The 10000-nt window shown below is 45.5% G+C and overlaps 2 protein-coding genes and 1 pseudogene across 8 annotated transcripts in view; 2 read left to right on the top strand and 1 right to left on the bottom strand.

Moving 5' to 3' along the window:
* LOC142892570 (ribonuclease inhibitor-like) overlaps positions 1-10000 on the top strand; it is a 244527-nt gene that overhangs the window by 47027 nt on the left and 187500 nt on the right. The gene's annotated exons all lie outside the window — the stretch shown is intronic.
* Positions 1-10000, bottom strand: part of LOC142892561 (NLR family CARD domain-containing protein 3-like) — an 81877-nt gene that overhangs the window by 30526 nt on the left and 41351 nt on the right. The window lies entirely within an intron of this gene.
* LOC142892587 (jeltraxin-like) lies at positions 6356-7148 on the top strand (annotated as a pseudogene).

Raw genomic sequence — 10000 nt, 5'->3', positions numbered from 1 at the left:
GATCATTTGCAAAGTAGGAAGAATCAGTAATCCTGTTAGGGACTTTTAGCACAGTTTTTAAATAAAGAATAAAGCTCAAAGCTTTAAATAAACCCTGAACCAACATTTAACCCTAAACATAATTTGCATTTATTCTTTGGGTTAATCTGGATTGTGTTTCAGAGTATGGGGGAGAGCATCTGCATATTTTTTGTAATGACGATAGAATTATTATTTGGTATGAAGGACAAAACAATTGAATGACCACAAAGACTTTTCTGAGCTTTTATTGCTGTCATGGGATTGAAACCGTGCCAGTGCTTCATTGTGCTCTTTAGAGGCTGCCATGCCTTCAGTTGTCCACCAGATGTCACCGTCACTCAAGTCTTGAAGTTTTGTATCTTTTTCGGCACAATTGTTAGGAAAGCCTCAGTGCGTCACGAGGCTTCACTTGCCCACCACTAAAAATCCCAGGGAATCCAAGCGATCAGAGGAGGAACAAGGGGTCAAACTGAAAATCACTCCAGAGGAGGAAAAAAAGACTAAAGAGCATGAAACCAAAAGCTAGACCAAATCTAATAAGACTTAACCCTCCTGTTATCACACACACACACACACACACACACACACACACACACACACACACACACACACACGTGCTGCTCTATGCTCCAAATCTTCATTCAGCACCACGAGGCCCGGAAAGCGCCACCGGAAGTCCCGCCCACCCAGCGGTGTTCCACCGCAAACACAACAACACACCTGCGTGGCTGCAGCCAGGCACACAGAGCAGCACGGGTCGGAATTCCCTTGAAAGAACTGCCGGTTTGAACTGGACCGGGACGTTCAGAACTAGTTTCAGCCTGATGCCACCGCGAGTTGAACACCTTCCGGATCCGTCTTGACTGCGTTCACATTGGGCTGGGGCCAAGGTCCGGATCTCCACCGTATTCACGGCGACACAGAGACTTTACTGTGGTTGTGACGGTGGATGAGTCTGGTGCCATCAACCCGCGGCTTCTGTCGCAAACACTTGACCTGTCACCGTCCAGCACGACGGATGATGATGATGATCATGATGATGATGATTATGATGATGATGATCTAGGGTGACCAGACGTCCCTGATTTTAGGAATTTGAATGGGAGAGAAAAAATGTTGCGTGCACACACAAACTCCAGTTATTACGGTAGTCAGTGCACCTAACGCACTGACGCTACGTTTCGGTACCGTTGTGGGTACAGAATTATGCTGTGTCTCAATTCAGGTTCTGCGTCCTTGAAGTGCACATTTTCAAAGGAAGTTGCGTCATAGTGTCACCGGTCGCCAGTGGGAAGTGCTAGGTGGGCCTTTACCGGCCCACAACGGCTCGCACCTGTTGAGCACTTCCCGGGTGACTTCTGGCAACCAGCAGACACGCCTCCCCAGATCGCTCAACAAAGGACACGGATGCCAGTGGTGACGGTACAAAAACACAACTTTATTTAATGCAAAATGAAAACCACAACAAATACTGGATAAAAAGAACAGGGGCTGGACACAGTTTAGAGTGCGCTAGGGGCAGCTAATGGCAACTAACGCACCTCGCAGCCACTCCCCTCCCCTCGACCTCCCCCCCCACTCACAGCAACCAACACAACCCACCACATGCGCGTGCATGCACACAGCAGAAAAAACCCATACACACAGAAGAGGGCCGACCTGGCAACCCGGAGGAGTCCGCAACTACGGGAAGTGGGTGGGGCGCAAAAACGCGGCGTCCACCCCACGGGAGCACCGAACGCCGCCAGACGCGTCTAGACCCGTCAACCCCCCTCCCACTGCAAACGACGCGGCGGCTTCTGGAGACTACCTGGGGGTCCCGGGTTCCGTACGCCCCAACTCCGCCCCCGGCTCCCCTCTTCCGTGGCTCGGAGCTGGCCGTGGCCCACCCACCCCCGACACGTGATTTAAGCACCCTGGTGGCACACGCTGGGGAGTGGTCGCGGGGGAGCCGCGCGAGGTGAGAGCACGCCGGATAGTTGAGGCGGGGATTGCACCCACTCGCGCCCCCTCAGCAGGCAGCCCGGGATGGATCAGTGGAAAGTCCAGATGGTGAACGGCAACAGCTCGGGACTTTCGGACCACTCCAGGAGGTACTCGATCCCCCCCCCGGGTGGCCAAAAACAATGAGCTCTGTTGCGCGTCGTAGAACGTCCAGTCTCTCTCTCTCTATGTCTCTCCTCCCCGGCACGTTGAGAGTCGCTGCCGAGGAAAAATCGTCCGGGGGCTTAACGCCTTCGGTGGGGTCCTTCCAATGCAGCTCCGCTCCCGCAACGGAACGCGGTCATCGTCCGGCACACGGCTCTTTCGGGAACGGCTGGTTTACTCCGCGAAGCTCTAACACAGTCTCCTCGAGGGCTCGCCGTTGGCGTCTTTCTTTTCTAGGCTTCTCGCCCTGCCGCCTTAAATCCCCTCCCAAACACAGCAGGTGCGCACAGGTGCGCCATCATCATCATTGCACCTGTGCCGACAGCCTACCATGATTGCGCCGCGCTGGCAGGCAGGAATCCGCGACAATAGCACTGCGCGAAGGTTTGTCCCAATTCCCGAGGGTGCTTAGGACGCTGAAAATGCGCCCTCGGAAATACGCACTCGTTTTAGCCGATTCCAAGGATACACCACTACTATCCTTCGCGCACTTGGGTATCCCATGATGCCTTGCGTGCTGCTGCAAAGCAGCATGGGATCCTGGGAAGTCAGCTGAAATTAGCGGCATGTACTGGTTAAGACACGACATATAAATCTAAATATTGAAGTTTCACAGAAAGTATCCAGTTTTTAACGTAGGGTTTTATTTATTTGATCATCCAACGGCATCGTTAGATGGCGAACCAATGGTTAGCTTGATGCTATAAAAACGTCTCTTCTGGGGTTGGCCAGCCGGAGGGAACGGCGGTGATGAAACGAGGAAATACGCCGAAGGCTAGACTGTCCCGAGTGGATACCGGGGAGGCGGGGTTTGGTCCGTCCTTCTAGGCTGGGAACTCCAAGGCAATTCCTATAGCCAAAATGCTGAGGCGTGTCATTTCTGCCAAATGTGCCCAAATAGCTCCTACTATTGGGGTCACGCTTGCCAACAATTTGAATACTAATTTGAGTGAAAAATTCAGTGGCTTGGAAAAAGGTGAACTCCCGTCGGTGGCCACCATCTTGGAGCCACGGTTTTAACAGGCTGGCTTTATTAATCAAAGCAATGCTCAGGCTGCTGTAGAAACGCTGACACGAGAGTGTTCCAGTCTTACTGATGGGTCGGCAGAAGATGTGCCACTGGAGACAGCAACAACATCCGCCAGTGCCGGTGAAGAAGTCAGGTGCCGCGCTGAAAATGTCCCCGATTTGAATTTCAGAACTCACCTTAGATGATGATGATGACGATGACGATGATGACGATGAGTTGTCAATGCAGCAGTGAAGGGTGGTTCGCTAATGGGCTGGTTTACACACACACGCACACACACTGAAATGTTTTAGCTAAATGTTGCCTTTTGTTTGTTTTACAATTGTGTTGTTTCTGTCATGCTGTAATGTTGTTGTTCTTTCATGTGTACATAGTTATTGTGGTGGGTGCTTGTTGTGCTATTTTATATTCATTTTGGCAGGACTGTGTTCCATGTTGCGTAGGGTGACCACATTTTGATTTGCAACAGAGAGGCCACTCGGCCCGGCCTCGAGATACTTCAATGATACTTGAGGTTTACTCAAAGATGCCTTCTATAACTTTAATGTATTTAAAGTATGTCTCCTCTGTATGGACAGAAAGTTTAGTTTTATAGCTAATATCTCTATAGCGTAAACATTTATGATCAAAAGAACTCAAAACATACGTTGATGGGAAAAAAAATCTCAATAACCTCAGGCACAAATTTGGATTCTCAGAGGCTTTATTTTGCCTAAAATAAACTTAAAAAAAAAAAGAAAAATCCTCTTCTGCATTAGCGTATCATTCTAGAACAAAATGATAGCTGTCTTTTCAATTCTTGACAAATAAATGATGAATTAACATTCTAAATAATACCTCTTATGTAGAATATCCAGCTTTAACTATGTATCCCGTCTCTTTTTTCAGTGTAATACTGTAATCAAAAAACAGTAGCCTCACAACGATACTAATTTAAGCAAAAAAAAAAAAAAAAAAATGTCACTTCACTTTTTAGTTTTCAAACTCATCCCTTTTTATTGTTCACCCTGCTTTTCATCTTCATCTTCCTCGTCTGCCCATCCATATTTTGCTGTAGAGCTGATCTTTCCCAGCAGCTTTCGGTCGCTCAACAAATAAGCATGAAAGTCTTTGCAAGAAATGTCTTTGAAATTGCATTGCACCAATAGAATCCCCCTCAGTGACTCAACAGAAAGCTGATTCCTCTCCTTGGTCCACTGGCGCTGCATCAGTGAGAAAATCCTCTCAACCTTAGCATTGTGAGAGGGAAGTGCAAAGACAAACTTTGCAATCTTCAGTAGTTCTGAGTAACATGCAATGCTTTTGCCCTTCTCAAAATATTTGGTCCACCTCTGGTGCAGCTGCAGGCCACTGAATTCCTCATCACTGTTGCACCTTTCTGTGAATTTCTTCAGATAGGTGACCTGGTCAAAACATTGACCCTCATCAATTGGCACCCCCCCCCCCCTTTCTCCTAGGTACTGGATGCAGGCCTCCACATCATTCCAATCTGGTGGACGAATAAATAACAAATTAAATCAAAAAATAATAATGGTTCAGGTTTTCAACATCCACGTCACAGAACACACAGTTATTCACATCAAAATGAAATCTCAATCTCAATCTCAATCTCAAAAACTCATTTGACGGGTAGATTTCGTTCACAATTTTTAATTGAACCTCTTTTGCCTTGGGAGGCACCGGAAATGAGATATAATCCTTTCTCATGTGTTCAATCTTATCCACGTGAAATCGTTTCAAAATAAGACCTTTTAACTGGATTAGGGTAGAACTCTTCTAATAGCACTTTCCTAATAGCTTTAATATTACACATTCCATCACAAAAATTAAGCCCCCCACGCATTTGGAGCGTCCTTCGGACTTTTGGGAATTGGGATGAGCCTTCGCGCAGTGCTATGACGCAACTTCCTTTCAAAATGCGTACTTTGAGGATGCAGACCCTGAATTGAGACGCAGCAATTGGGTGTGAGCTCCTCAGGTTGCAGCCCTGAGAATTGCACAACATGTTCTCTCTGAGTATCGTACACAGGTACGCCGCCCAAAGAGGCTCTCAAGGCGGAGCAGTGTGAGCAGTGTGAGCAGTGGAGATAACAGCTCGCGGGAAACGGCACCAAATAAGGACATCGTCGTCGCACGCAAGGCGCCAACGTCTCAACATCTTCCTGTGAAAAAACAATGCAAAATAAAAGCTCCTCTGCGCAGGGAAATGTTGCGTGTATAAATAATACACATTCAGTATTGTCGACATCATTAACACTTGTCATTCAGTCTCGCACATGGAAAAGCTCAGAAATAATAAAAGCAGCAGCAACAACAACAACAACAACAACAACAACAACAACAATCTCCCGCGTGGCAGCCAAAGGAACCACCGGCTCTTTCTAGTGAGCCGAGCCCAAAGAACCGGACCCCACCTCCCAGTGCTCCCAGTCCGGGCTATCTACCTCCACCTCCTCACTGGGAGCTCCAGCTGGTCTCCGGCCGACAGCAGCGCTGCACGGGACGAGGTTTAGTGACTCAGAGATGTCGCTACACTGCCGCCTAGTGACCAACCAAGGGAAGTAGTTGAGTGTGCAGTACACATTAAACAAATGATTCATGGAAATTCCCCATTGCCTCCCTGCTTGGCCCTCAGTATTCAAACACAGGGACTTTAATGCTTCATGAAACATCCATCTTGAAAATGGCGTGGCAACCAAATCTGTCCCTTGTTCTCCTTCATCTAGAGTGGGTGAAAAAAATACAACAATAGCTGTCAGTGTGTCAGGGTTCTGGGTTTGGGTCTGGGTTGGTCTTTGATCTGGGGAGCTCCCTGTTGTCCACTTTAGTCTTGAGGGGAGCTCAGCGTTCCCCAACCTTATCTCAGAATTTTCCTCAGGTTACTTAAAGGTCCCATATCATGCCACTTTTCCACTTCTTTAAGTAGTTCTCAAATGTGTTAAAGACCTGGACTCAGGCTCATCGTCAGAACCTTTGAGTCCCATCTCCTGGTCACTACGAAAGGTAAGAAAATAAAGAGCAGGACGCTTGGTAGAATTGAGAAGTTAGGGATAATTGTGCTTTGATTGTGTTTTTTAAAGACGTTTTTCAACCGATCATCAGTGTCATTGTAGAAGAACAGCAGAAGACCATGTTTACCAAAACAGATGAAGATGTTTTCATTCTGTGATGTTTGTTGCTATGTTGTTTATATTAGATGAAGTTCCTCCTCATGTGTCTGGCTCTGCTGTCAGTATGTGCAGCCCGTCCTCAAGGTAAAATAACATCTTATTAAGAGAAGATGTATTTTTAAACATTTTGAGGGCCACAAATTCAAATGAGTTCAAATGTCACAGAAAAACACATTAATCATGGAAAACTTGTTCTCCCATGTTGAAGTAAGGCCTTCATTATTGTACTTTGTGCTGCTCTACTTGCATAATGTCTATTTTTTTGTTTTGGGGTTTTTTCCAGATCTTCGTTATAAAATGTTTTCGTTCCCGGAAGAAACCAACACTTCTCATGTGGCTCTGACCACATCAAAGCAGAATCTTGGTCAACAACAACAACACACATGTACACATAAATGGATGATCTACTTGAGCTATGATACATCTCATGACTGACTGTGTCTTTGCCATCGCTGCAGGTCCTTCACAGACTTGACGAGAGGTCACGGTATCTTCTCGTTGGCTACACCAAGCCATCCCGATGGCTTGACTCTGGCTTGGTGGCCAAACCCAAGTCGATTCACCATCTCTGAGATTCCGAGAACTCGTTCCTAGGGATGGACTACGTCGTGAACAAATGGAATTCCATTTGCGTCACATGGGACGCTGTGACTGGAGAGGCACAGGTGTGGATGAATGGACAACACAGCGTTAGGAAGTACATGAACTCTGGACACATCACTGACCCCTTCATCATTACTTTGGGACAGGTACAGTGCTGCACACTCACATACTTGTAATTCTTGTGTACGCTCAACTCAGCGAACCACCCTTCACTGCTTCATTGACAACTCATCGTCGTCATCATCATCATCATCGTCATCATCGTCATCATCATCATCATCATCATCATCATCATCATCGTCATCTAAGGTGAGCAGATTTCTGAAATTCAAATCGGGGACATTTTCAGCGCGGTGGTTAAAATTCAATTGTTTCTCCTTCTCTTCGGTCTCTCTGTCCATTCCTCTTTCACTCTTTCAGTTCCTCTATCCCTCTCTCCTTTTTGAATGAAGATTTGGAGCTGAGAGCAGCAGGTTGGTGTGTTCAGGAAGAAGAAGAAGACAAGGTGTGTGTGTGTGTGTGTGTGTGTGTGTGTGTGTGTGTGTGTGTGTGTGTGTGTGTGTGTGTGTCACTGACCACCACCACCAGGCTGTGACCTCTGCCTTGACCTTGTGGTCCTCAGTGGGACCTGCAGCAGAAAACAGCACCACACACCAGTATCACACCTGTTCAAAACCTTGGATCATAGCAAGCTACATGGCTTATTAAAAGAATCAAATTCCAGCAGCAATTTTCATGAGTTTACTTTGAATAGAAGTGATTTGGCCAAGAACTTGAAACTCTTTCCCACAACCAAACCGAGCTCACGACCAAGACATGGCTACAAAAAGGACAAAGAGACTCAAAAAAGAAACAAACCAAAAAATACCCACAGTAAACAAAGAAGTTCAGTTCATTAAATAAAAAGTAAAACTATAAAAAATAAATAAATAAATAAATAAATGAAATAAAAAGGAGAGAGAAAGGAGGAATAAGTATACACAAGCACCTTTACATTGATATCATTCACTATATATTACACAGAATGAAGTTTTAGGGCTCATTCCTGGCTTTAGCAAGATACTTTACGAAGCGGCCCCAGATGCTCTCCAACATTGCTATCTTACCCCTAATTGCATATGTCATCTTTTCTAAGGGCAGAGTTGCTGTTCATTCTGAAAACCATCTGCCCTTCCCCGGTCTATCCGCATCTTTCCAAGCCAGTGCAATCACTCTCTTGGCCAAGAGCAGACCTATGTCTAAAAATAATCCATGCTTCTTTCTTACGTTACAGTTTGGAGGACAAAAACCCAAAAGAAAAAGCTTGGCTTCTAAAAGTAATTGTATCCCTAATATCTCCTCCATGCATTCTTTCACTTCTCCCCAGAATTTCTGAATTTGAGAACACTGCCGCAAACAGTGAAAGATCGAGCCCTTTTCTTTATCACACTTTATGCACACATCTGGTACGGCGCTGTTGAATTTATTCAACTTGACCGGCGTCATGTAAGAGCGCATTCACCAGTTGTACTGCAGCCGTTTCAACCGGGTATTCACTGTGTGAGATTGTGCTTTGGTGCAGGCCTTCTCCCACTCCTCAGTGGACAGGTCAACCTGTAGGTCCTCTCTCCAGGACTCAAGCTTATCTAACGAGGATTCTGAAGACTCATCCAACAGCTGGATATATATATTTTAGAAATCAGGCCCCTCCCCTGGCAGTCTTTCATCATCGTTCTTTCAAGTGTTGACAGGCTAGGAATACACAAGGCAAGTATCTGAAGAACTGGCTGCGAGATAGGTCGTGTTTAACAACAATGTCATGGAAAGACATCAGACGCTTATCAACAGGATTATAAAGATCTCCTACTTTTTGTAACCCTTGCTCAGACCATATTTTAAATCCCCCCTCACCTCCTCCTGGGGGGAAGAGATCATTTCCCCGTATCGGACTAAATAATGATAGTGAGGCTGCGTCTTTGAAATATTTCTCAACTAGTTGCCAGACGGTGATCATATTTTTAGTCCTAGGATTCTTAGTGTTATTTTGGAGTTTCTTAAAATCTGCTGAATGGATAAGGGAAGCTTCAGTGAATAACCTTCCATCTCCCTCCATAGTGGCATGTTCTCTTCTGAGAAGTGAAACATCAGTGTTCTCAGTTGCGCAGCCCAGTAATACCAGAATGGCGGTGGGCATTGAAGCCCTCCTCTGTCATACGGCAGGTACAGCAATGAAAGGCGCTGCCTGGAGCGTTTATTCTTCCATAAAAACTTGATGAAAAGTGTCTTCAGCTGAGAAAATGGATTGCTTGGAGGTGGTGGAGGTCAATTTTTGAAATAAATATAATAGTTTAGGCAGTACATTCATTTTAAGAGTGCTTATTTTCCCCAATAACGACATTGGAAAATCAGCCCATCTATCTAAAGAATTTGACATTTCTTGAATTACTGGTTTATCGTTAGATTCTATGATGTTATCCAGCAGCGGAACAATTTGAATGCCTAAATAAGTGAAGCAGTCGACAACTTTAAATTGAGAAACTACATTAGTTGGATTTTCTCTGTCTTCCTGGTTTAATAACATCATGGATGTTTTAGACTGATTGATTTTATCAGCGCCATATTTAACAATATGTTCAATTATTATTTGAAAAAAAATGTAAATTACTGATCAAGCAGACCTAACAATTCAACTACCAATGAATGAGCAGTAATATGCATGTGATAACGTAGATTTAAAAATAATCCGGAGTGATAGCTCCTCTCTGAATAGACAAGCTAAGCCAGTGTGCTGCTGTTAGCCAGTGAAAATAGAGGGGAGTGGCACCTCTTCACTTTGTCTATGTCGGCGCGCAGCTGAGAGGGAAAGTTGCTTGTGTGTGTGTGTGTGTGTGTGTGTGTGGCAGCAGCAGCAATGACATCAGCTGCGAACGACGACTCAGATTGTGAACTATGAACTTTGATTCATTGTCTGTCTTCAGCGCCAAGTAAACAAAGTCCACACACACACACACACACACACACACACACACACACACACACACACACACAC

Source organism: Nelusetta ayraudi, unplaced genomic scaffold, assembly GCF_046127955.1.
Source record: "Nelusetta ayraudi isolate G7.1 ecotype Tasmania unplaced genomic scaffold, CSIRO-AGI_Nayr_v1 ptg000037l, whole genome shotgun sequence".
NCBI classification, from domain to species: domain Eukaryota; kingdom Metazoa; phylum Chordata; class Actinopteri; order Tetraodontiformes; family Monacanthidae; genus Nelusetta; species Nelusetta ayraudi.
This window is presented reverse-complemented; position numbering and strand designations above follow the sequence as displayed.